Here is a 27,008-nt window from a genome sequence, read left to right as displayed (position 1 = left end):
GGTTGCTATGGTTAGGAGTGTCACATCGAAATGGAAACAGGTAAATTATGTGACCGAGCTATCAGACAACGACACGACTACTGTTTAACGTTGCTGAAATTCCACTCCCTAATAAGACACTTCATTCACTTACCTCTGTCTTGTTTACGTCTCCCACGCAGGCATTTGGCTAAATTGGCAACGCCAGCCCAAGAGACCACTGACATTGTGGCTGAGGCAATAAAGAGACTAAAAAGCATAGGACTGACTATCTAACAATGTCTATATACAATACTCCAGTTTCATCACTACTATACATTTGGAATGTACAGTAATTACTTGAAATGCGACAGGTCATCAATGTGGTGTGTGACCAGTCACCCTGTAATGTGAAGTCCATATAACTCCTTAGAGCAAGTCTAAACGCTGAGGACCACACTGACGTGGCACACTGCACCACAGTTGAAAACCACAACATCTCCATCATCTTTGATGTTCCGCACTACGGAACAACTTCAAGCAGCATCGGATGAAGGTAGATTCAAAATTGTTAGAATTACAATTAAATAGAAAATATACATTTTTAACGATTAAAATTGACTGCTGTCATTCCTTTTAACTTACCAAATCGGAGATGATGAAATCCTTCGGGACCATCTGGTGTCGTCTTACAACACGGACAAAAGGCACCCAATCAGGATGGCGCCAAAGCTGACGGACAAACACATTCGTCTAGCACCCTTCACAAACATGCCACACTGTCTCTGCAGGTAAATAAGTACATTAACATATGCTATTTAACAGAGTCCATCATAATATCTGCAAATACAATCATTTACAAATCCTGTACTACCACATAACGATTCAAGTATAAATAGGTTTTGACATGGGAAGATGGAACATCATAAAACGTAATGTAGTAAAAATGATGTAGTAGTACTAACGAATGCTTTATTTACTCAAAACTGCCTGAGATGGAATGCACAGCAAATTTCTTGAAAAAATTTACAAGTTGTTTGACATTCTAAACTGAGGGTATGTTCAATAAAATGTAAATGCAATCAGTACAGGGTGTATTACACAGTTGAAAACCTTGTACATAGAAATCACTATCAAACCAACACAAGCCTTTTCCTTCCATCTCTTGCTGGGATAGAAATCCATGAAGGAGGGCTCTCAGGCGAGAACAGCTTCAAGTTGGACTTCCTTCAGGAAGCAATATGATGGACATAGTTATTTAAGCAAGTTGATTTAAAATGAATACATATTAAATATGTCATGCTTCTTCAACCTCAAGCCCTTCCAGACTAAGACCCACTTACTGACACGCTTTGTAGAAACCAAGATTGTATTACTCCTGTGATGCAGTACTATTTGGACTCCCATTCTGACCGCTAGACACTATTTGACCAGTGGAGGGTGCTGAGGGGAGGATGCCTCATGATAATGGCTGGAACGACGCAAATGGAATGGCATTAAACACATGAAAACCAAAGTACATTTGGAAAGTATTCAGACCCCTTGACCTTTTCACATGTTGTTACGTTAAAGCCTTATTCTAAAATGTATTAAATAGTTTAACACTCAGCAATCTACACACAATACCCCATAATGACAAAGCAAAATCTGTTGTTTAAAAGAAAATCCTGAACTGAACACATTTACATAAGTATTCAGACCCTATACTCAGTACTTTGTTGAAGCGCCTTTGGCAGCGATTACAGCCTTGAGTATGATGCTACAAGCTTGGCACACCTGTATTTGTGGAGTTTCTCTCATTCTTCACTGGAGATCCTCTCAAGTGATCGTCGCTGCACAGCTATTTTCAGGTCTTTCCAGAGATGTTCGATCGGGTTCATGTCCGGGCTCTGGCTGGGCCACTCAAGGACATTCAGAGACTTGTCTCGAAGCCACTCCTGCATTGTCTTGGCTGTATGCTTAGGGTTGTTGTCCTGTTGGAAGGTGAACCTTCGCCCCAGTCTGAGGTCCTGAGTGCTCTGGAGCAGGTTATCATCAAGGACCTCTCTGTACTTTGCTCTCTTCGTCTTTCCCTCGATCCTGACTAGTCTTCCAGTCCCTGCCGCTACAAAAAATTCCCACAGCATGATGCTGCCACCACCATGCTTCACCTTAGGGATGGTGACAGATTTCCTCCAGACGTGATGCTTAGCATTCAGGCTTGGCGCTGGGCATTATTGATTTCAACAGACCAGAGAATCTTATTTCTCATGGTCTGAGAGTTCTTTAGCTGCCTTTTGGCAAACTCCAAGCAAGCTGTCATGTACCTTTTACTGAGGAGTGGCTTCCATCTGGCCACTCTACCATAAAATCCTGATTGATGGAGTGCTGCAGAGATGGTTGTACTTCTGGAAGGTTCTCCCATGTCCACAGAAGAACTCTAGAGCATCATCAGAGTGACCATCGGGTTCTTGGTCACCTCCCTTCTACCTTGATAGCTTAGTTTGGCCGGGCGGACAGCTCTAGGAAGAGTCTTGGTGGTTCCAAACTTCTTCCATTTAAGAATGATGGAGGTCACTGTGTTCTTGGGGACCTTCAATGCTGCAGAAATGCTTGGTATCCTTCCTCAGATCTGTGCCTCGACACAATCCTGTCTCGGAGCTCTAAGGACAATTCCTTCGACCTCATGGCTTGGTTTTTGCTTTGACATGCACTGTTAACTGTGGGACCTTATATAGACAGGTGTGTGCCTTTCCAAATCATGTCCAATCAATTGAATTTACCACAGGTGGACACCAATCAAATTGTAGAAACATCTGATGTCACGCCCTGGCCATAGAGAGGCTTTAATTCTCTATTTTGGTTGGGCCAGGTTTTGACTAGGGTGGGCATTCTAGTTTCTTTATTTCTATGTTTTCTTTTTCTATGTTTTGGCCGGGTATGGTTCTCAATCAGGGACAGCTGTCTATCGTTGTCTCTGATTGGGAATCATACTTAGGCAGCCTGTTTTCCACCTTAGTTGTGGGTAGTTGTCTACGTTAATGCATGTATAGCCTTACGGAGCTTCACGTTCGTTCTTTGTTGTTTATTGTTTTGTTGGCGACATTTAAAAATAAAGGAAAATGTACGCTCACCACCCTGCACCTTGGTCCGGTCATTTCCACCCTGACGACGATCGTGACATCTGAAGGATGATCAATGTAAACAGGATGCACCTGAGCTCAATTTTGAGTCTCATAGCAAAGGGTCTGAATACTTATGTAAATACGTTTTTCTATTTGATACCACCACAAGCCCATTCTCCCCAATTAAGATGATAACAACCTCCTGTGTAATTGACACAGTATAATACAACCAAAACTGGACCATAAAAAATATTCACCCTTTTATTTTTAGGTCAGGAACTAGTCCACCACGCCAGCAAGGCTTCAAACTAACCGTACAGTGTCCTAAAAATAATGAATGAAGCAGAGGAAAATGCTTTAAAATGTCTGTGCACAGCCAAACTTAAATCAGGACAGCTTCGAGGTGAATTGTAATGTAATATCATGTTTAGCGTAATGATTCTTACATTGAATTAGAGTTCCCAAACCCAACTCCATTCCAATGTCACGGATCCCTCCGGAACTGTCATTACGCACACCTGGTCCCTATACCCATTGATTAGTAATTGTATAACTGTGCCCTTCTTTTACCATTTTCCTGTCGATTATTGTTCCAATGTCCGTTGGTTCGTGTGAGTACCTGTGCTATGTTGTTTTGGCTTTTGTGCCACGTATACTGTGCAGATGATTACTGGTCTCGTTTCGTGTGATAATCGTTGTGCGATTTTGTATTTATTCGAGGTATTCCTAGCTCTTTTGTTTGGGTTTCTACCCTGTGTGTTGTATACGTGTTTGTTTGGTCTTCGTTCCGGTGCCTTTACACGGCACGCTGTAATAAAAATATATATATATTACGCATTCCTGCGCCTGTCTCCCGACCCTTTATGCCAGCGTGACATCCAATACAATGTAGGCTAACACATACAAAGCTGAAGGACGACTGTTTGCAAATAGTCTACGGGACAGAATAATCCAAAAGTAGTCTGTCTGACCGCTAGCTCCCACCCGGAGCATGAAAGATGCTGACTACCTCACACTGATCTCTGTCGGGACCCGCAGCTCACTACATTGTGCTGGTTGCTGTTGGTGATCAGTCTCCAATGTTCTCTGACATGTTTTCTTGGGCCTTCCTCTCCTGCATTCACCTTCAGATGACAACAATTAAAGGAGATGAAAGATCAGAGGGTATTTTAAACGCTTAATGTTTTCGTTGTATTATTTTTCTAGAATCTGTTCTTAGTTATTAGGGGGAAAGGTGAGCACAGAATCAACCCCTCTGCCAAAGAGTTTTCTGCAGCATTGAAAAGTGCTTCAATTGACGACCTACTACTCCACGGCAAAGACACTACTTCACTTCTCCTACACCTCGTGCCTCCAGCCCCAGTCCCGATTATGCAGGCCGAATCCTACACTGGTCATCGCCAGTTGCATCTTCCCACTGCTTCAGACAGTGACCCTACAGCAATTACAATGGTAAACAACTTTAAAGAGGTGTTTGTATTATACACAAATATTATTTCAAAATAAACAGATCAACACTGCCAAAAGGGATGCAGATGGTGATTGTTTGAAGGGAGCTATATAAGCGGATGGCTTGCATATGAGGTGCAGAAAGAGCCAATCATCTATGACTGGAAGGCATGCGAGAGGCAGCTGTTCCACATCGGTTCTGAGCATAACTATGCAAAAGGATCTTCTGATGTAACAACCTTTATCAAAAGGAAGCTCTACACTGAGGACGCTAGGCTAGTGGAGCCATCTCAACTGTTGAGGGTGATGGTAACAAAGCTGGATGACATAATTGACAAAAATCTTAGCAGTGTCTAGGCAAAAACTGGCATTGTGTTAGGACTAAGAGTCCTCTTACATCGATCTAATGCCTTTGATTGCACATGGAAGACCATGTCGAGCCCCCTCATAGGAAAAATGATAAAGAAATGCACCATCTGTAATATGCGAGCACAGCTTCGAAAAATAAATCATGATAAGTCATTAACGAACCAAAAACAACAGCACAGGGAAAACTGAAGGGTTTCACCGGAAAGTCGTTTTTGTGTGTGCCTGGACTGCCCCCCCCCCCCCCCCTCCCCCCTCCCCCATCTCATTATCCTTGTACAGCCGTGGGTCCGTAATATAATTACAAGCAATTTGTAGACTGCAAATGAACCGCAAGAAGCCAGAACGAATAAAATGTTTGACTAAAACAATCATTTCAAACCTTGCTTACATTTGTATATGATCCCGTGTGTCTCTATTATGCGTGGATACTTGAAGGGATTTCTTAAATACAAATTTAAAACATAACAAAAACATAATTTTTCTCAGAAAACTTGAGGGGCCGAATGAAACCACCCAAGATCCAAATTTGGCCCAGGGGTTGTGGGAACCCTGCTTTGTCCTCATTGTCACTCAGAAACAAATTCCAAGATCTAGCTGGTAATGGCTCTGTTCCAAATAAAACGATTGTTAAATACCTTCAGCTCCAACACCTGGTTCTAGCTCTTTTTGAGGTGTACTAATGCACTAGATAGTAAAATAATTAATGCAAACGCTGTTAGTCTGTGCTCATCTGCGTTCTAACTGTTTCTAGCTCTTCGAGTCAACAAATATCTCCTGTGCTCTCTCAGATGTGCAGTCCTGAATGATTAGATAGCTAAACTCACAACTACCTAGCTACTGTTTGCTGTTTCTCTGGCACGTGCAGAATCTGATTTACTGATCTAACTTAGCTAGCTAAGGTTAGCATAAACAACTTAAATAAGCAAAGAGAAACGACAGTCCATCATTACTTTAAAGACATGAAGGTCAGTCATTCCAGAACAGAACAAGAACTTTTAAAACGTTTCTAAAGTGTAGTGGCAAAACCCATCAAGTGCTATGATGGAACTGCAAACTGGAAACCACCACAGGAAAGGAAAACCCAGAGCTGCCTCTGTTGTCGACATTTTTATTTATTTATTTGACCTTTATTTAACTAGGCAAGTCAGAACAAATTCTTATTTACAATGACAGCCAAACCTAGAAGACACTGGGCCAATTGTGCCCCGCCCTTATGGTACTCCCAATCACAGCCGGTTGTGATACAGCCTGAATTCAGACCAGGGTGTCTGTAGTGACTAAGATGCAGAGCCTTAGACCGCTGCACCACTCGGGAGCACAGCGATAACTTCACTACAGTTATCAGCCTCAGAAATTACAGCCCAAATAAATGCTTCACGGAGTTCAAGTAACAGACACATCTCAACATCAACTGTTCAGAAGGACTGCGTAAATCAGGCCTTCATGGTCAAATTGCTGCAAAGAAACCACTACTAAAGGACACCAATAAGAAGAAGAGACTTGCTTGGGCCAAGAAACACAAGCAATGGACATTCATTTCTGAACATGGCGCCAATGTAAACCGAGATTTGTGGATATAAATATGCACATTATCGAACAAAACATAAATGTATTGTGTAACATGATGTCATATGAGTGTCATCTGATGAAGATGTTCAAAGGTTAGTGATTAATTTTATCTCTATTTCTGTTTTTTGTTACTACTATCTTTTGCTGGGAAAATGGCTGTGTTTTTCTGTGGCTATGTACTGAGCTAACATAATTGTTTGGTGTGCTTTCCCCGTAAATCCTTTTTGAAATCAGACATGTTGGCTGGATTCACAACACGTGTAGCTTTAATTTGGTGTCTTTCATGTGTGATTTCATGAAAGATTGAATTTTCTAGTAATATATTTGAATTTGTTGCGCTACATTTCTTCTGGATTTTGGCCAAGTGGGACGCTATCGTCCCACATATCCTAGAGAAGTTAAACTACGAGCCTAGTTGGTTTAGCCACAGAAAAAGACAACTTTCCCGCTAACCATGATTGGCTGAGATAATGAGTGGGCTTGACATAACGCGAGATCAGTTGGGATTGATCTGCCATATAGCACGCTTCTGTCTATTTGAGTTGGTCAGTATGTCTAGGTAATCCTGTCTAGAGTGTTTTTTTTCTCTCAAATGTATCGTGTAGTACTAAAACTGTATACAGTGGTTGCTCAACTAAACGTTTTCGATTATGCTGCGGTACTTAGAGGTAATTTGTGGTTTAGTACGGTACCCTGCGTCACCACTTCATTGCTCCAGACCAGCGTATGGGGGATAGAGCACTGATAATGGTTTTGGGTCTACTGTGTCTCTAACTGACAATGAATGGGCGACATGAACCTAAATAGAAACTGATGATTGTGCACGACTTAAGGTTTTTATTATTTTATTTTGTTAGGATTGTTTTGCTCTTACTGTAGTAGTGTAGCCCACTCCCGACCGATCACATTGTACAGCGCCTCACAGTGGTGCAACGGTCTAAGACACTGCATAGCAGTGCAATCTGTGTTGTTACAGATGCTAGTTCAATACCTGTGCTGGCCTTGACTGGGAGACCCCATGAGATAGATGACGGTAGGTTTTGGTTTCTCTCCCTCTAAAACAGAAATAAAATATTCTAAATAACAAACTGGCTTTATTTACAAATCAGTAACAATGTCTCACCCCATGTTCAAGAATGGCCTTTTTTTTCACTCATTTTACATTACTTGAAAACATCTCCAAAATATTGTTATTTCTTAACCAAAGCGATTATATAAAATTATATAAAAGCCCATTGGATATTCTAACAGATATATTATCAACCCTGTTATTAGCAAGACAATATCTATTGGTCATATCTCCAGGGATTACCCTGCAGTTCTCCAGCTGTGTCACACCCTGACTTTAGTTATATATGTTTTCTGTATTATTGTGGTCAGGTCAGGGTGTGACGTGGGTGGGTATGCGTGTTTTGTGTTGTCTATTTAATTGTTTTATTTTTGGGGGATCTATGGGGTTTTTGAAAGTCTAGGTTATTGTAGGTCTATGGTGGCCTGAATTGGTTCCCAATCAGAGGCAGCTGTTTATCGTTGTCTCTGATTGGGGATCCTATTTAGGTTTCCATTTAGGTTTTGTGGGTTATTGTCTATGTGCAGTTGCATGTCAGCACTAGTTGTTTATAGCTTCATGTTCGTTTTGTTAGTTTAAGTGTTCTTCGTTTAATTTAAAGAAGAATGTATTCCAATCACGCTGCGCCTTGGTCTCCTCGTTACGACGAACGTGACAGAATAACCCACCATAAAAGGACCAAGCAGCGTGATAAAGAGGAGTGGACATCATGGACCCAGGAGAAAAATGAGTGGAGGACATTCTGGACCTGGGAGGAGGTAATGGCAGGGGACAAGACCTTGGCATGGAAGCAGGTGGAAACAGTGCAGAAGGAACGGCGATACTACGAGGAGAAATACCGGAGAATAGAGGAACAATATTACTGCTTACAATTCTGACTACAACCACGCTTAAAAAAAATAAATAAAGGAAAGCCTTACACTCTAGGAGCTCAGATGCAAAATTATTTATGTCTAATGTTTCGACAGACAAACTGTCTTCATCAGGGTATAATGACAAACACTGCGAGATGACTCATTTAAATAGTGTCAAAAGACACACACAGGTGTCTGTAATCATGGCCAGTCTGATAACGTTGGTTAATTCTCATGTATTAAAATAGCATCCAAAAAACATAAATGGATAGCGTACGATCATAGATAGAATTTCGCTACATAAGCCTACAAACATTTACAATGGCAAAATCACAATAATCGCAAGAATGGCTTCAGATCAAAGTCTACGTTGAGACCGAAGGGAGCTAGGGTCTTTAAATTAAAGATCCAGGCAGCCTCTCGTTTTAACAAATTGTCGAGGTCACCCCCTCTCCTAGGGAGGGTGACATGTTCGATGCCAATATAACGTAGAGAGGAAATCGAGTGGTTTTCTTCCAAAAAGTGGGCCGCAACTGGGTAAGTCGAGTTTTTGCACCTAATGATGCTACGATGCTCTGAGATACGTACTTTTAATTTGTGCTTTGTTTTACCAACATCATTTTTTACCACAAAGACAAGTTATAAGATAAATAACTGCCTTAGTGGAGCATGTGATAACACCTATGATTGGGATCAGTTTCCCTGTTTGGGGGTGTTTGAAGGATCTTGTTTGAAGGATCTACAAGTGCCGTTACAAATCAGAGTTTACCAATTGATCTCTGAGGTTTCTGCCCCGCGAGAACACGACCAAGGGAAGGTCCGAAAACACATTACTGATACAATCATTGGACCTTAGAATGTGCCAATGTTTGTGAACGATTCCCTTAATTAGTTCAGAGAACTTTGAATAGTAGGTAGTTGGAACTCAATAATGCTTATTTTTGCGAAACTGACCTTGAAAAAGGTCATGTCTTGTTTTGTTTTGAATTTTCTCTATGGCAGTATTAATCTGACAATTTCTGTACCCCGTCTCCTTGAATTCTTTGAGTCTCAGCCATATTTCTGTCGAAATCTGATTGTTTTTTACAAATTCTTTTGATTCGACAGAATTGGCTGCAGGGCAAACAGTTTTTCAATGGAAGTGATATGGAAGCCATATACAATTGGTTTTGATTTATAGACAATGTTCTTTTGATGCGTTGAATTTATCAAGATATAATTTTGTTGTGTTGCAATACTTCTTTGCATTCATCCAACATTTCAATAGTTTAATATGGAATTTCATTAGAACCCTTGGACATAGGCTGTTCATTAATATAATGTATACATTTCTCCTCCTTCATGCATTTTTTGTGGAACAGTTACATTTCAATATAGCCTGCTGATCTTCAAAGTCCAAATAAAGTGATAAAAAAAACATTTTATTGCCATATACACGGTTCAATTTACTAAAACGTACACAGTTTAATTTACTAATACAACTATTAGGAAATCTGAGAGATCTAGGTCTTGAGCTACCATGATGTCCAATTGCATCAGTGCTGCTGACAGTGTGGCACATTGACAACTCTTTGTGCTTAGCAGAATATTCCACTTTGAATATCCCGCAAGTACCAAGCAGGCAAGCCATTCTAAAGTATTGTGCGCCCTCGACTGGGCATAAGAATGACCAACACGCACAAGGCATTTGAGGATTTTCTGTTTTTGCTAACGCAAAAGTAACGACACTTTTAATTGTAGTGTAACCTAGTTAGTTGTAAAAGTAATGTTCCCCAATGGAAGTCAAACAAACTTGGCTCTGACACATTCCATGAAATCCATCTGTAATATCCCATAATATAGCATTGGTCTTTCTTTTAGCACATTTTGGACACCCCTGAAGAAAGCAGGCGAAGGCATAGAAACATGATTAATGGCATCTATGGGTCTGGACAATGATCCAGAATAAATGCATTTCTGCCTGCGGTAGAAAAGCATCCGTCGCAAGTTAATTGTGCTTGAAATAAGCTGAATTGTCTGAATGGAATTAAAACCCTTCCTCCCTCCTGATATTCGAAAGGGGTTGCAGCAATAGTCACATTGAACAGGGTGCTGCTGCATATTTCCCAAACAATTTGGAAAACTGTGGGTCTGTCACAAATTATTTTCTTGCACAGCTAGTATTGCAAAGCCTGCAGTTTTTGTGGTGGAATTTTTCTTTAAAGATCTGCCTGTAATAAATACTCTAAGTGGCCCCCATTGATCAGAGAACTAATTTCCCCTGACAAGACGCTCTGTCTTACGTACTCGGGCTTGCCTCCCAAATGGCACCCTATTCTCTATATGGTGTACTACTTTCGACCAGAGCCCTATTGGCCCTGGTCAAAAGTAGTGCACTATATAGTAAATATGGTGCCATTTGGGCGCATCCCGAAGCAAGATGTGGCGTAAGCCTCCATAAAGCTAAATGCTCCTTGTTAATAGGGACAGAAGTGCTCAGTCATGCACACACAAGCAATATGCATGGGTCTATGAAAGTCTCATCAGTGAACCATTTTAACAGTGGAGGTCAATATTTGGGTGTAGGCATTTTTTTTGCTATGGAAGCCTAACATCCTAAATACCCTTGGCCCTATAAAACTGACTGACAGTGCGCCCTATTGGCCCTGGTCAAAAGTAGTGCACTATATAGTAAATATGGTGCCATTTGGGCGCATCCCGAAGCAAGATGTGGCGTAAGCCTCCATAAAGCTAAATGCTCCTTGTTAATAGGGACAGAAGTGCTCAGTCATGCACACACAAGCAATATGCATGGGTCTATGAAAGTCTCATCAGTGAACCATTTTAACAGTGGAGGTCAATATTTGGGTGTAGGCATTTTTTTTGCTATGGAAGCCTAACATCCTAAATACCCTTGGCCCTATAAAACTGACTGACAGTGCAATGTCACCACCTAGTGGACAATTCTTATTTTCATTTAGTCATTTTAACCAAATCTGAATGAACTAAGTTGGGACTGACTAGACGCATGATAATCATGTCTAAAATTGTTGTCAAATTAAGTTGCGTTCTCCCACACAGAGATGGAAGACAACTCATTCATTTTAATTCCTATTTAAATGGGCTGGCAAAGAACACTCAGCATCGGTAGTGCCTAACTAGTAATGACACTGGTTACATTCCCCAGCAGGAAGGGGGAACTAACAAAAAGTTACTGACAAGCAAAACTGGAGGAGGTGGAGTTTTAGGATGGGTTCTGAAAGTTTACTAGCAACAACCACTGGAACAGAGCCTAAGACACCGACCATGAACACCCACTAAATGTGGCCAAGAGGCAGCAAACAAAATAAATTCCCACACCAAACTTAAAAACAGGAAGTAAAAGAACAAGTGGCGGAAAACAAAAACAGGGAAGATCAGATAAAAGGTGGCTTTTCTAGACATCAAATACGGAGCGCCAACTAAAGGTGTAAACCCTCCACATCTCTCTAGACAACTGAAGCATTGGGCCAGCCACTCTAAATATCACCTGGGCCAGCACAGGTGAAACACGTTCCCCTCAGAAATGTCCTTGTTTTTTAAAGAAAAGCACATTTTTGGTCCATTAAAATAACATTAAATTGTTCAAGAATACAGTGTTGATGTTGTAAATGACCATTGCAGCTGGAAACGGCAGATTTTTTTATGGAATATCTACATAGGCGTACAGAGGCCCATTATCAGCAACCATCACTCCTGTGTTCCAATGGCACGTTGTGTTAGCTAATCCAAGTTTATCATTTTAAAAGGCTAATTGATCATTTGAAAACCCTTTTGCCATTATGTTAGCACATCTGTAAACGGTTGTTCTGATTAAAGAAGCAATATTGGCCTTCTTTAGACTAGTTGAGTATCTGGAGCATCAGCATTTGTGGCTTCGAGTACAGTCTCAAAATGTCCAGAAACAAATAACTTTCTTCTGCAACTCATCAGGCTATTCTTGTTCTGAGAAATTAAGGCTATTCCATGCGAGAAATTGCCAAGAAACGGAAGATCTCATACAACACTGTGTACTTCTCCCTTCACAGAACAGCGCAAACTGGCCCTAACCAGAATAGAAAGAGGAGTGGAAGGCCCCGGTGCACAACTGAGAAAGAGGACAAGTACATTAGTGTGTCTAGTTTGAGAAACAGACGCCTCACAAGTCCTCCACTGGAAATTCATTAAATAGTACCCGCAAAACATCAGTCTCAACGTCAACATTGAAGAGGCAAATCCGGGATGCTGGCCTTCTAGGCAGAGTTGCAAAGAAAAAGCCATATCGCAGACTGGCCAATAAAAATAAAAGATGTTATGGACAGACATCTAAGTTTGAGGTGTTTGCATCACAAAGAAGAACATTCATGAGACGCAGAAAAAATGAAAAGATGCTGGAGGAGTGCTTGATGCCAACTGTCAAGCATGGTGGAGGCAATGTGATGGTCTGGGGTAGAGGTCGACCGATTAATCGGAATGGCCGATTTCAAATTTTCATAACAATCGGTAATCGGCATTTTTGGACACCGATTATGGCTGATTACATTGCACCCCACAAGGAGACTGCGTGGCAGGCTGACAACCTGTTATGCGAATGCAGCAAGGAGCCAAGGTAAGGTGCTAGCTAGCATTAAACTTATCTTATAAAATATTCTATCTTAACATAATCACTAGTAACTACACATGGTTGATGATATTACTAGTTTATCTAGCTTGTCCTGCATTGCATATAATCGATGCAGTGCCTGTTAATTTATCACTGAACCACAGCCTACTTCGCCAAACGGGTGATTTAACAAGGGCATTCGCAAAAAAAGCACTGTCGTTGCACCAATGTGTACCTAACCATAAACATCAACACCTTTCTTAAAATCAATAGGAAAGTATAGATTTTTAAACCTGCATATTTAGTTAGTATTGCCTGCTAACATAATTTTCTTTTAACTAGGGAAATTGTGTCACTTCTCTTGCGTTCATTGCACGCAGAGTCAGGGTATATGCAACAGTTTGGGCCGCCTGGCTCGTTGCGAACTAATTTGCCAGAATTTTACATAATTATGACACACTGCAAAAAGTCAGCTCTCAAAAATAAGAAAAAAAGCAATAAAATGAGGGAAATATTACATAAAATAAGCAAAATGATCTGCCAACAGAACAGGAACATTTTACTTGCCAAGATTTTTTAAACAAGTAAAAATATCTACTCTCAAAGAACGCACAGATATCTTAAACCTTGTGTGTTCAGACTAAGAACAAGTATTTTGTCTGGATACAAAGAAAAGATTTAAGAATAATTTTCTGAATATGTGGGAAGATGTGCTTAAATTTAGCAAATGCTAGTGCCATCATCTTGAAATAAGGCTATATGTTTAGTAAATATATCTTAAAACTAGTACAACTACACTAAAAACAAGTACATTTGTCTGGATACGAAGAAAATATTTAAGAAATATCTTCTCAATATGTAGGAAAAAGTGCTTAAATTTAAAATCCAATGCTATTGCAATCGTCTTGAAATAAGGCAATATTCCCAGGAATTTACAGAAAAATAGCATATTGTGCTTAAAATAAGTAATCCTGACTAAGATAAATATACTTGTACTACTAGAAAGGACATTGGCTTGCTTAAAGAAAGAATTAATCTAATTTCTTTTCACTTCTTTATTGAGGACTCAGTATATCCAGAGGCTGATATGGGCAGAACAAAGGATGCAAAAACAACAAAAGGCATTGGTGGTCAAGGTGAAAATGTAAGACCAATGGGAAGATAACAAACATAACAGTGCTTTAAACCTTCTTATAATAAACAACAAACGGCCTGCCTATTTATTAAAGGTTATCGGATCGGTTTTTGGATGGGCCAATACACACAGTTCTGTTATCGGGACCGGAAATGAAAAAATGGTATTGTGCAACCCTAGTCAGTAATGAACTTTTTCCACTCGGCCATATCCTTTTTATATGAAGAAGTCATGTCCCGGTCGTGGATGGCGTCCGAGAGGACTTCTGTCTGCAGCACAGAGAGGAGTGTCGCAATGCACTTGGGATATGTGAGGTGAAAGGCGTAATAACACGCCATGAGATACGTCACGCTGGCATAGATGTTCTCTTTTGGGAAGGTCACCACAGGCATGGTTCCAATGGCCAGTACGCAGTTGGTGTCGCAGACAATCACGACAGGGCTGAAGAGTGGTCTCGCCTGAAGAAAGGTGTTCTGCAGACTGACACAAAGAGAAAAACAAATATGACCACAAAGACAACTCACACTCTTTGTATGTTATGGTTGAGTAATGAAAATTCTAATACATGCACACATTTCTTACCTCAAGGATGTGAAGCATTGCCTCACTTGCATGTCCTAACTTCTTCGGTGGAGCCACAGGTTATGGGAACATATCTGGTAAAGCCTTCATCATAGCGATTGAGTGCTTCACTGTTAAAAACTAAAATAGTTTCATTTGAGTTACTGCAGCCAGTTATTTAAACAAAAATGAATTCGTTCATGCGATTCTCCACTGTCTACAGAGCCAGCAATTACATTTGTCCAGCAGCGGTGGCTTCATGACCTTTTAGAACACTCCATAAAACTGTGCCTTGTTGTAAAAGGTCCCTCAGTGGGTCTTCAGTTCAGGTATGAAGCAGGAGTTCCCTGGATCGAGGAACCGCCGGAGTTCATCCATAACCTGACACAGACAGACAGTGTAAGACTCTGTCTATATAGCTGGAGGCGTAGGAAGCTTTAGCCTGGACCGAATTCTCGCGAGCTCACTGTTTTACATTTGCCCGAAGTAGTTTACCCCCATCCCTGCTATGGCTTTTCACGAAGCTCAGTTCCCACACCATATCTCATTTGAGATTCGGTCTGGTGTTAACCAGGCTAAAGAAGCATAGGCCTACTTAAAATTAATACATTTGCTTACATGATCCAGTTCTCTGAAGCAGGGATACGCTTGAAGTATCTTGGTAGGCCTGTCCTGCTCCTTAGTAGCATCAGAGTCGATGAAGGCCCGTCTTGCTTGGAATTCAAGGTCCAGGAGCTGGGAAACATCCTTCTGGTTGGGTCTGGCCTTGGTTTTGTACAACTCCTGTAGAGTTTTATACATCTCCTGTAGAGTTCTATAATGTCTTGTCTGGTTCTGTAGGCTCTCAGTAGTTTCTGATGCCAGAAAACATAGCAAACCCGACCAATTAACATTTAAAAATGTAGACTTAAATAAAAAATTAAGACCTGTGATTCCACTGGTACTAACTCCCCCCCCCCCCCCCCCCCCCCCCCACTAAACATCTCATTCCACAGGAAACACTGAAGACTGAATAGTCACTTTTTTTCTAGTCCCTCATTTAGTGTAGTAGTAGAAGTTTTATTTATACGGAAACACTATCCACTATTTCAATGTGTGTACTTAACACCCAACTGTTCAACCTCTGGGGTGCTGCATCTAGATTGTGGGGATCTCTCCAAGGTCAGGGTTGAGGAGGTGGATTCATCAGTCTCATCAGTGGACATCTCCTGGCTGCTCTGAAATCTAAGGCTTTGTGGCCTCTTTCTTGAAGGGGTTGCTCCCTGCTTCTTTTGGGGGGTTTGTCACATTCTGAATCCTTTTCAAAAGCTGCTTCTTCACAGATTCCTAACAAACAAAAAAATGTTTGTGTTATAAATCACATTAAACAAAATCGAATCCAGAAATGAAACGATACAAGCAGACACACGTTGCCCTGATTGATCTGGATGAAGCACATCCCTCCTATTTTGAGTGTCAGATGTTTGCACGTTGGCTGCCAGGTATCCAACAGTGCTGTGTTTGGAAACATGTGTTGAATACCTGAGTAGTGACTTACCCACTCAGCTCCACTGGTTGTAGATCTGTCCCACAGCATTGGGTAGTACTCTATGAGACGCTTCGCCATTACAGTGAGTTCACGGCTGCATGGATACTGGAAGTCATCCCCTGCTGCTCTCTTAATGGAAATCATGCTTGTTACTGTATTCCTGATTAGTCGACAGAGAAGATCTTTGGAAAGGATCTAGTCTCCTTGTCCAGCAAGCTGTTTTTCAGAAAAGGTGCTTCTTGATTGCTCCAACTCTGTGTCTGTGCATAAGACATACTGTGCGCTGACAAGCTGCACGGTTCTAGTGGCACCATGTTGGTCTCTTGGGTTTGGAGAGGGGTGGGGGATGGAGGGGACAGGAGGGTGGAGGAATGGGGGGGTGGAGAGTGGAAGGGGTGGGAGTGGGGCTGAAATCACAGGTCCTAGAGGAGGTGCCTGGTCTACACAGGTCTGATTCTTGACCCTGTGTAAGACATACTATAGACATACCATATTCAATGGTAATTATAAATAAAAAAAGAACACCACACTGTAACAACAACCTAACAGCAAACACCAAAACAACTACATATTTAGATACATGTACTGCAATGATGTACTGCTAATTTGATAACAGGAAACTGCATAGTTAAACTACATGTCTCCCAAATGTCAAAATCTAACATTACCTCATTTTCACCAAGAGTAAATCTCCAAATGGTTTTCCTGAAGAAGTGCTCTGGCCCAGGAAAGAGATCACGTAAATCCTCCTTAGATAGGCTGGTCAGCATGTCTGTGCTTATGCAGCTGAAAAACACATTTAACCCCATGGTAAATAGTTAAGTATTTAGCAACTAAATCATAGTTTATAGACGCAAAGTGTCAGGTTGATATAGGTCATGGTACATTAGCATACTGTCTTTCCTTTCCAGTTAATGCAGGAATGATTTACCAAGCTAGCTAATGTTAGCTAACAAAATTAGACTACCAGTATATCATTTACGTTGACGTCAATTTCTTTAAACCAAAAGATAGTGCAAACTAATTAAACTAACGATAACGCTAAATTGTCTCCCATATTGAATATCTTAGTTAATCTTTGCTTGCCTAGCTAAGATTGTAGACAATGACTGACACCATCAATAATTTAGCTTCACCGTCTGTTGCGCCCTTTCTATTTATTGTCAATAGAAAGGGCGCCAAAGACGGCGAGGCTAAATAATCGACGGTGTCAGTCACTAGGGCACATGTACACCTCATTAACACCATTTCTGGCAATAAAGCACTCTCAATCTAACCAAAGTTCAAGTTTTTTCAACTAATGGCCGTTCGTGCAGTTATTAACTGCTAAAAGTCAACGTTTCCTAGTTGAAAATAGCATGCTAACTTGCTTTGCCAACTTTCCAATTAAAATGAACGTTAGCTTGCTAAGGAGAAAGGTAGACGGGTATAAATAAATTAACATTACCTTTTAATACTGCGGTTGATATATGATCCATGCCTGGATGGATATGTGCCATCCATTCCATTTTGGAATTGGAAGACCATTTCTTCCTAACAAAGACCGTAATTAATTTGCCAGACTGTACATAATTATGACATAACATTGAAGGTTGTGCAATGTAACAGCAGTATTTAGACTTATGGATGCCATCTTTAGATAAAATACGGAACGGTTCTGTATTTCACTTAAAGTTGTTTTCGAAATGATAGTTTCCGGATTTGACCATATTAATGACCAAAGGCTCGTATTTCTGTGTGTTATTATATTATAATTAATTAAGTCTATGATTTGATAGTGCAGTCTAACTGAGCGGTGGTAGGCTGCAGCAGGCTTGTCAGCATCCATTCAAACAGCACTTTCCTGCGTTTGCCAGCAGCTCTTCGCAATGCTTCAAGCTGTTTATGACTTCAAGCCTATCAACTCCCGAGATTAGGCTGACAATACTAAAGTACCTATTAGAACATCCAATAGTCAAAGGTATATGAAATACAAATGGTATAGAGAGAAATAGTCCTATAATAACTACAACCTAAAACTTCTTACCTGGAGACTCATGTTAAAAGGAACCACCAGCAGGGCCTCCCGGGTGGCGCAGTGGTCTAGGGCACTGCATCGCAGTGCTAACTGCGCCCCCAGAGTCTCTGGGTTCGCCCCCAGGCTCTGTCGCAGCCGGCCGCGACCGGGAGGTCCGAGGGGCAACGCACAATTGGGCTAGCGTCGTCCGGGTTAGGGAGGGTTTGGCCGGTAGGGATTTCCTTGTCTCATCTCGCTCCAGCGACTCCTGTGGCGGGCTGGGCGCGGTGCGCGCTAGCCAAGGGGGCCAGGTGCACGGTGTTTCCTCCGACACATTGGTGCGGCTGGCTTCCGGGTTGGAGGCGCGCTGTGTTAAAGAAGCAGTGCGGCTTGGTTGGGTTGTGCCTCGGAGGATGCATGGCTTTCGACCTTCGTCTCTCCCGAGCCCGTACGGGAGTTGTAGAGATGAGAAAAGATAGTAATTACTAGCGATTGGATACCACGAAAATTGGGGAGAAAAGGGGATCAAATTTATTTATTTAAAAAAAAAAAAAAAGGAACCACCAGCTTTCATATGTTCCCATGTTCTGAGCAAGGAACTTAAACGTTAGCTTTTTTACGTGGCACAAATTGCACTTTTACTTTCTTTCTCCAACACTTCTCCAGCATTATTTAAACCACATTGAACATGTTTCTTTATTTATTTGAGAATAAATTGATTTTATTAATGTGTTATATTAAGTTAAAATAAAAGTGTTCATTGTTCATTCAGTATTGTTGTAAACGTCATTATTACAAATATATATATAAAAAAATAGGCTGATTAAATCGGCATCGGCTTTTTTTGGTCCTCCAATAATCGGTATAGGCGTTGAAAAATTATAATCGGTCAACCTCTAGTCTGGGGGTGCTTTGATGGTGGTAAAGTGGGAGATCTGTCCAGAGTAAAAGGGATCCTGAAGAAGGAATGCTTCACTCCATTTTGCAACGCCATGCCCTGTGGACGGCGCTTAATTGGAGCCAATTTCCTCCTACAACAGGACAATGACCCAAAGCACAGCTCCGAACTATTTTGGGAAGATATATATCCTTTATATACAGTACCAGTCAAAAGATTGATTTATATATACACCACCGGTCAAATGTTTTAGAACACCTACTCATTCAAGGGTTTATAATAGTGAAGACATCAAAACTATTAAGTAACACATATGGAATCATGTACAGTAGTAACCAAAAGTGTTAATCAAATCAACATATACTTGAGATTCTTCAACTAGCCACCCATTGCCTTGTCAGCTTTGCACTCTCTTGGCATTCTCTCAACCAGCTCCATGAGGTATTCACCTGGAATGCATTTCACTTAACAGGTGTGCCTTAAATTAATTTGTGGAAATTCTTTCCTTGATGCGTTTGAGCCAATCAGTTGTGTTGTGACAAGGTATACAGAAGATATCCCTATTTGGTAAAAGACCAAGTCCATATTATGGCAAGAACAGCTCAAATAGGCAAAGAGAAACAGTCCATCATTACTTTTGTAGTGGATTCCTTTCCTCTTTACCATAGCCACTGCCCAAGCCTGAAGCGGGGTTGTTTCGTACGCATACAGTCCACACTCAAGGTTTCCAAACGGCCAAACATTCAATGAGATCCAGGGATATGGTGCAACAAAAATGTTTATTCTTCTTATATGTAACAAACAAAATGATTCTCCAATCAACTTAAAGCATAGATTACTTGATATGGAAAATACATAATATGACCTGTCTGTATGTATGTCTGTATGGTCAAAAAACTATACCGCTCCCGTGTCTAGCAAGGACTCCCTCCCCCCGAAGGCCCAACTTCCTGCCTTTATACTAACACACTTAACACAGTACAGTGAATGGGCAAGAGGGGGGGCCAAAAACTGAGTTACACTAACAACAAATGAATATACACTGCTCAAAAAAATAAAGGGAACACTTAAACAACACAATGTAACTCCAAGTCAATCACACTTCTGTGAAATCAAACTGTCCACTTAGGAAGCAACACTGATTGACAATAAATTTCACATGCAGTTGTGCAAATGGAATAGACAAAAAGTGGAAATTATAGGCAATTAGCAAGACACCCCTCAAAACAGGAGTGATTCTGCAGGTGGTGACCACAGACCACTTCTCTTCCTATGCTTCCTGGCTGATGTTTTGGTCACTTTTGAATGCTGGCGGAGCTCTCGCTCTAGTGGTAGCATGAGACGGAGTCTACAACCCACACAAGTGGAACAGGTAGTGCAGTTCATCCAGGATAGCACATCAATGCGAACTGTGGCAAAAAGGTTTGCTGTGTCTGTCAGCGTAGTTTCCAGAGCATGGAGGCCCTACCAGGAGACAGGCCAGTACATCAGGAGACGTGGAGGAGGCCGTAGGAGGGCAACAACCCAGCAGCAGGACCGGTACCTCCGCCTTAGTGCAAGGAGGTGCACTGCCAGAGCCCTGCAAAATGACCTCCAGCAGGCCACAAATGTGCATGTGTCAGCATATGGTCTCACAAGGGGTCTGAGGATCTCATCTCAGTACCTAATGGCAGTCAGGCTACCTCTGGCGAGCACATGGAGGGCTGTGCGTCCCCACAAAGAAATGCCACCCCACACCATGACTGACCCATCGCCAAACCGGTCATGCTGGAGGATGTTGCAGGCAGCAGAACGTTCTCCACGGCGTCTCCAGACTCTGTCACGTCTGTCACATGTGCTCATGTGCTCAGTGTGAACCTGCTTTCATCTGTGAAGAGCACAGGGCTCCAGTGGCGAATTTGCCAATCTTGGTGTTCTCTGGCAAATGCCAAACGTCCTGCACGGTGTTGGGCTGTAAGCACAACCCCCACCTGTGGACGTCAGGCCCTCATACCACCCTCATGGAGTCTGTTTCTGACCGTTTGAGCAGACACATACACATTTGTGGCCTGCTGGAGGTCATTTTGCAGGGCTCTGGCAGTGCACCTCCTTGCACTAAGGTGGAGGTACCGGTCCTGCTGCTGGGTTGTTGCCCTCCTACGGCCTCCACCACGTCTCCTGATGTACTGACCTGTCTCCTGGTAGCGCCTGCATGCTCTGGACACTACGCTGACAGACACAGCAAACCTTTTTGCCACAGTTCGCATTGATGTGCCATCCTGGATGAACTGCACTACCTGAGCCACTTGTGTGGGTTGTAGACTCCGTCTCATGCTACCACTAGAGTGAGAGCACCGCCAGCATTCAAAAGTGACCAAAACATCAGCCAGGAAGCATAGGAACTGAGAAGTGGTCTGTGGTCACCACCTGCAGAATCACTCCTGTTTTGGGGGGTGTCTTGCTAATTGCCTATAATTTCCACCTTTTGTCTATTCCATTTGCACAACAGCATGTGAAATTTATTGTCAATCAGTGTTGCTTCCTAAGTGGACAGTTTGATTTCACAGAAGTTTGATTGACTTGGAGTTACATTGTGGTGTTTAAGTGTTCCCTTTATTTTTTTGAGCAGTGTATATCAATCAGGTAAATATAAATCATAAAGGTACGTACCTAATATTTCATCATATACATTAATATTTAATATATTTACACAAATGTACATGGAGCTCAGTATGTTCAGTCTTTTCTACAAATATGTCCAAATCGTCTCTAACAACTTTAATACAAGGTCAGTCAATGCAGAAAATTTCAAGAACATTGAAAGTTTCTTCAAGTACAATCGCAAAAACCATCAAGCGCTATGATGAAACTGGCTCTCATGAGGACCGCCACAGGAATGGAAGACCCAGAGTTACCTCTGCTGTGGATAAGTTCATTAAAGTTAACAGCCTGAGAAATTTCAGACAAAATAAATGCTTCACAGAGTTCAAGTAAGAGACACATCTCAACATCAACTGTCCTTCATGGTCAAATTGCTGCAAAGAAACCACTACTAAGGGACACCACTAAGAAGAAGAGACTTGCTTGGGCAAAGAAAAAGGAGCAATGGACATTAGACCATTGGAAATTTGTCCTTTGGTCTGCAGTCCGAATTGGAGATTTCTGGTTCTAACTGCCATGTCGTTGTTTGACGCAGTGTGGATGAACGGATGATCTTCGCATGAGTATTTCCCACCGTAAAGCACGGAGGAGGTGTTATGGTATGGGGGTGCTTTGGTGGTGACACTGTCTGTGATTTATTTAGAATTCAAGGCACACTTAACCAGCAGGGCTACCACACCATTCTGCAGTGATTCGCCCTCCCTTCTGGTTTGGGCTTAGTGTGACTATCATTTGTTTTTCAACAGGACAATGACCCAACACACATCAAGGGCTATTTTACCAAGAAGGAGAGAAATGGAGTGCTGCATCAGATGACCTGGCCTCCACAACCCCACGACCTCAACCAAATTGAGTTGGTTTGGGATGAGTTGGACCGCAGAGTGAAGGAAAAGCATCCAACAAGTGCTCAGCATATGTGGGAACCCCTTCAAGACCGTTGGAAAAGCATTCCTGGTAAAGCTAGTTGAGAGAATGCCACGAGTGTGAAAAGCTGTCATCAAGGCAAAAGGTGGCTATTTAAATAATCTCAAATATAAAATATATTTTGATTTGTATAACACTTTTTTGGTTAATACATATGTGTTATTTCATAGTTATTCTACAATGTAGAAAATAGTCAAATTTAAAAAAAAAAACTTGAATAAGTTGGTGTTCTAAAACTTTTGACTGGTAGCGTATGTGTATATACACTACCAGTCAAAAGTTTGGGGTCACTTAGAAATGTCCTTGTTTTGAAAGAAAAACACATTTTGTGTCCATTAAAATAACATAAAATTGATCAGACATACAGTGTAGACATTGTTATTGTTGTAAATTACCTTGTTCTCTTGTGAATGGTGGTTTCCAGCATTGACTCTCCATGACGGTAGAGGGGCCTCTCTACGCCACTGACCAGGTGCATTATCATCTCTGGTGGTGTGTAGACCATCCTGGAGACTTTCTGAGAGCAGAGGTAATTGTGGAGCGCAGTCGCGGCAAGGACAAGATCTCTAACTTTCTCTGGATCCAAACTGATGGTGGTCCTGAACACATCGCTTTGCGAACACTCCAAATGAGTCCTCCACACAACTTATAGCACTGGACAATCTGAAATAAAAGTAGTAATGAGTATATATAATATACTGTATATAGTGAGTATGAACTACACATTTTTAGTAGATTAAGGTCTGTTTTAAATGTTTTCCCATAACAGTTTTATGAAATATCAACTGTAGTTGAAGATAATGGTCTCTGTGGTCAGTTGGCCCCTTGGGTATGGCTTCATGATGTTCTTCTTCAAGTCGAAAGCCTCATCGGATACCACCACATAGGGGACATGTGCACTCTGCGGTGGGAGCTGTAGTGCCTGGCTGAGGGAACAGCTGTTCCAGACCCCCCCCCCATTGCTCACTCTACCATCCACAAAGGTACATTGGAGGTCTGCATCCACTAGAGACATTAGTACAATGGAATGGTTACCCTTGTAATTGTGGTACTGGGATCCATTGTGCTTGGGGGTTGGATGTTGACGTGTTAGCCCATGCCTACGCCAATCCAAATGCTTTCAGATTTGTGCAAAGTTGCGAAAGAGTATACACTTCAGGACGCACAAATAGAAACGTACAGTGCCTTCAGAAAGTATTCATACCCCTTGACTTGTTCCACATTTTGTTGTGTTACAGCCTGAATTCAAAATGGATTCAATCGGGGGTTGCTTCTCACCCATGTACACATAATACCCCAAAATGACAAAGTGAAAACATGTTTTTAGAAATGTTTGCAAATGTATTAAAAAGGAAATACAGAAATATCTAATTTACACAAGTATTCACACCCCTGTGTTAATACATGTTAGAATCACCTTTGGCAGTGATAACAGCAGTGAGTCTTTCTGGGTAAGTCTCTAAGAGCTTTGCACACCTGGATTGTAAAATATTTGTTATTATTATTAATTTTTTTTTCAAGCTCTGTCAAGTTGGTTGTTGATCATTGCTAGACAGCCATTTTCAAGTCTTGGTATGGATTTTCAAGCCGATTTAAGTCACAACTGTAACTAGACCACCCAGGAATATTCAATGTCATCTTGGTAAGCAACTCCAGTGTATATTTGGCTTTGGGTTTTAGGTTATTTTCTGGCTGAAAGGTGAATTTGTCTCCCAGTGTCTGTTGGAAAGCAGACTGAACCAGTTTTTCCTCCAGGATTTTGTATGTGCTTAGCTCTATTCCGTTTATTTTTATCCTTTGCCGATGACAAGAATACCCATAAAATGATGCAGCCAACACCATGCTTGAAAATATGAAGAGTGGTACTTAGTGATGTGTTGTGTTGGATTTGCCTCAAACATAAGACATATGGTACATTGTTAACATTTTAGCATGTTTTTTAATATTTGTCTTCTTTACAAGCTTCCTTCTTTTCACTCTGTCAATTAGGTTAGTATTGTGGAGTAACTACAATGTTGTTCATCCATCTTCAGTTCTCCTATCACAGCCATTAAACTCTGTAACTGTTTTAAAGTCACCTTTGGCCTCATGGTGAAATCCCTGAGTGGTTTCCTTCCTCTCCGGCAAGTTAGGAGGGAAGGATGCCTGTATCTTTCTCGTGACTGGGTGCATTGATACACCATCCAAAGTGTAATTAATAACTTCACCCATGCTCAAAGGGATATTCAATGTCTCCCCCCCCCCCCCCCCCTCATCTACCAATAGGTTCCCTTCTTTTGCGAGGCATTGGACAACCTCCCTGGTCTTTCTGGTTTGAAATGCATTGCTCAACTGCGGGACCTTACAGACAATTGTATGTGTGGGGTACAGAGATGAGGTAGTCAATTAAAAATCATGTTAAACACTTTTTGCACACAGAGAGAGTCCATGCAACTTGTTATGTGACTTGTTAAGCACATTTTTACTCATTAACTTATTTAGGCTTGCCATAACAAAGGGGTTGAATACTTATGGACTCGAGACAATTCAGCTTCTAATTTGTACTAATTTGTGAACATTTCTGAAAACATAATTCCACTTTGACGTTATGGGGTATTGTGTGTCCGCCAGTGACAGAACATATCCATTTTAAATTCAGACTGTAACACAACAAAATGTGGAAAAAGTCAAAGGTTGTGAATGCTTTCTGAAGGCACTATATTCTCCATTTGTACGTGGCATCGACTTGTCCCGATCTATTTGTCCACAAGGTGGAGCTGTTGTGCCATGTTGGGCTCTTTTCCCAACCGCTACCTGTTTTGTTGTTTTTGCCTTTGTTGCTCAGTTGGTTTGTCCCTCACAGGGAGAGGTATGGGCCCTAGATAAGATCAGAGGCAAGGTGGGGCAAATCCATCAGAACACCAAGGTGCTGCATCTGGACTGCCTCAAAGCCCACTGCTTCAACAGCACCAAGGCTGTGTGCACTTACCAGGCCCAGGACACTGAAAGTATGGAATGTGAGTAATAGTATGCATCACAATTAGCACCCAATTCCTTATGTAGTGCACTACTTTTGAAAGTAGTGCACTATGTAGGTAATAGGGTGCCATTTGGAACACAGACATGGCCACCAGTTTGATGCTCTCAATGTTATTCTCACCTCTAGTTGCCTGGCATGATTACTAATTCAGAGACATTCATACTTTTATTTTATCCTGTCTTCAGGTCATCCCTTCCCTCCAGAGAGTTCTGTCCGGGTGCTGCTGGACGCTCCTTGTAGCAGTCTGGGACAGAGCCCCAGCATGGCTTGCACCTGGAGCCTGGAGGAGATACAGCCTCTACAGCGCAAGCTCTTCCGCACAGTTTGTCTCACACACGCACACAGATGCATGCACGCACGCTCGAACACATGCCCGCTCAAATACACACACAAGCACACAGTGGCTGTGACATGCATGCACGCATACTTACCTCACATAACATTGGCTGTGACCGGTGCTGGCCAGTAGAGGACAGTGTTGCCAACACAGATTGTTGTAGAGCTCTGGGCTACGCTACTCTGATGGAAAGCTTAAGTACAGCCGGCAGATGGATTACTGTGGAGAGATTAGGGTCCAATAGTGAGCACATCACTTATCCCAGCGGCACAAAGCGCTCCATCAGTGTCCACTGGAGTTTCCTGAAGGCCATTTAATATCTAGGCTCTGGTAAGACTGCAGTAAGGTGAATATGTGTGTATGTGTACAGTGCTGTACTAGCGTTTGGACAATGCAATTTCTATCTATTGAGAGATTAGGACCTGTTAAGGAGTGTTTACTGTCAGTGTGACCTTGGTGTGTTGTCTGTGTGTGTCTGTGTGTGTGTGTGTGCAGGCGGTACAGCTCCTGAAATGCGGTTGGGTCCTGGTGTACAACAGCTGCACTGTGACTGGCAGAAAACGAGGAGCAGGTGGCCTGGGCCCCTCAACATCTTCCCCTGCCTCAAACTGCAGCCTCGTTTAACACAGGCACACCGGGCATCCTCCAGAGTTTCAGTCCAGAGTTGGGCTGGAGCGTGGCCGAGGCTAGGGCGAAGGACGGCCCCACACAGCAGCCAGAGTTCCCTACCCCAACCTTCCTCGCTCACAAAGCCAACAAGGACACTATCGGCTTCTTCATCGCCAATTTCCTGAAGAGCTGACAGGACTAGACTAGTGGAACTCTCCCCTACCTGGTCAGAACAAAAAGGTTCTCCCTGCCTTCACATGGAGCCTGCAGAGAGGAAGAATTGTGATTACGCCTCTCCCTGTGCTGTTTACAACATCTACCTCTTAGTGCCTGTCTGGCTGCCTACTGGGCCATGTAGGGATGAGTTGTATAAACAGAGAGGGGAGGAG

This window comes from Salvelinus fontinalis, chromosome 25 (genome assembly GCF_029448725.1).
Source record: "Salvelinus fontinalis isolate EN_2023a chromosome 25, ASM2944872v1, whole genome shotgun sequence".
In the NCBI taxonomy this organism is placed as follows: Eukaryota; Metazoa; Chordata; class Actinopteri; order Salmoniformes; family Salmonidae; genus Salvelinus; species Salvelinus fontinalis.
The sequence above is the reverse complement of the archived record's forward strand: the minus strand, read 5'-3'. Positions refer to the sequence as shown.